Consider the following 1,722-nt stretch of genomic DNA (forward strand, 5'->3'; position numbering starts at 1 on the left):
TTCATATCGGGTTCATGTTCTATAGTTTGTTTGTGCATTCATCAACATATTTATGTATGATACCTGGCTCTAGGTGAAGGATTCATTCTATTCATAGACTTTGGTAAACTATATAATTATGGGATCCATGGCGCAATGGTAGCGCGTCTGACTCCAGATCAGAAGGTTGCGTGTTCGATTCACGTCGGGTTCATGTTCTATAGTTTGTCTCTGCATTCATTAATGTAGTATTTATGGAAGAAACTTGTGATCAATGAATTAATAGTTATTTTATTTTATTCTTATTCTACTCACCATGAGAACACTCTCGACTCCAGGTGAAGGGATCGGAATGGTAATGCGTCTAACTCCAGATCAGGAGGTTGCGTGTTCGAGATTCATGTTCTATAGTTTGTTTGTGCATGCATCAACATATATACGTATGAAACTTGACTCTAGGTGAAGGGTTCATTCTATTCATAGACTTTGGTAATAGCGAGTTTGACTCCACATTAGAAGGTTGCGTGTTCAATTCACTTTGGGTTTATGTTTTATCATTTGTTTGTGCATTCATCAACTTATTTTTGGAAACCTTTAGACAAAACTATGCGTTAAAAATATAGTTTTGAATTGAGACCTATATTTCACGCCTCGAAATTCCAAATTGGATTAAATCTATGGCANNNTATCGATTGACCTTACCACCATCCCTTTCTACCATTCATAACATTCTCCATGTGTCTCTGCTCCATATTTACATAACTGATCAAGTCGATGTGATATACTACAAGCCTTTGCAATTAGAAAAGATTTAGTTATGAGAAAAGAACGGTATAAATTTTAGTTACGAGAATTCTTAATTTCATTATTTTGGGAGAGTTTGTCTTTCGCTCAATCGGGTNAACCATGCAAACGTTCTTCATATTCCACAAGTTCTTCCTTGCTATGACTCCAACACAAGGCCAAAACTTGTGGGAGCCTCTTAAAAGAAAATCTAAAAGGGATTAGAGATGAAGAGTTTCGAGAATTCTTAATTTCATTATTTTGGGAGAGTTTGTCTTTCGCTCAATCGGGTCCTATTAATAACTCTTTGAGAATCTTTGCCCAATAATATATTTGCATATTTAACCTATCAAGATATAATATCTTATACAAATCATATTTTAATATATATAACTTATTTGAATCTCATTCAAATTTCAAATATATTTTTATTTAATGTATTACATTAATTAATTGATTTAATATTTAATGGTATCAAATACAATAAATATATTTTTTCTTTAATATATCTAATATATTAAATAGTAATTTGAACCCTTTAAATTAATATATGTTTTTCCATTTATATTTAATATATCTAATATATTAAATGTTAATTTCAACACTTTAATTTAAATATAGTCTTTCTATTTATTTAATATATATAATATATTAAATATTAATTTGACATTTTAAATTAAATTTATTCTCTCATTTATATTTAATATATCTAATATATTAAATATTAATTTGAACACTTCAAATTTTCTTTCAAATAAATTGAACCTTTTAGCGTTAGTGTGAGCTAACAAGGGGATTTTATGGACCTACAGATTATAAGCTCCACTGATACCAAATTAAATAATTAAACTCTTTATTAATCAATTTTCATTCATTAACGATATGTCACTCCATTATAGACTTAGAGTTGCACTCTTATGCATAGGACAAGTTATGTCCATTGATATATTCATTACAAGC

At 29.5% G+C, this 1,722-nt stretch overlaps 1 non-coding gene across 1 annotated transcript; it reads left to right on the forward strand.

The window, feature by feature from the left end:
- The first annotated feature begins 121 nt into the window (after positions 1-121).
- Positions 122-193, forward strand: TRNAW-CCA. Its single transcript has one exon. It is a non-coding gene; the product is annotated as a tRNA-Trp (tRNA).
- The last annotated feature ends 1,529 nt before the right edge of the window (positions 194-1,722 follow it).

This window comes from Cucurbita maxima, unplaced genomic scaffold (genome assembly GCF_002738345.1).
Source record: "Cucurbita maxima cultivar Rimu unplaced genomic scaffold, Cmax_1.0 Cma_Scf00063, whole genome shotgun sequence".
Classification (NCBI taxonomy): Eukaryota; Viridiplantae; Streptophyta; class Magnoliopsida; order Cucurbitales; family Cucurbitaceae; genus Cucurbita; species Cucurbita maxima.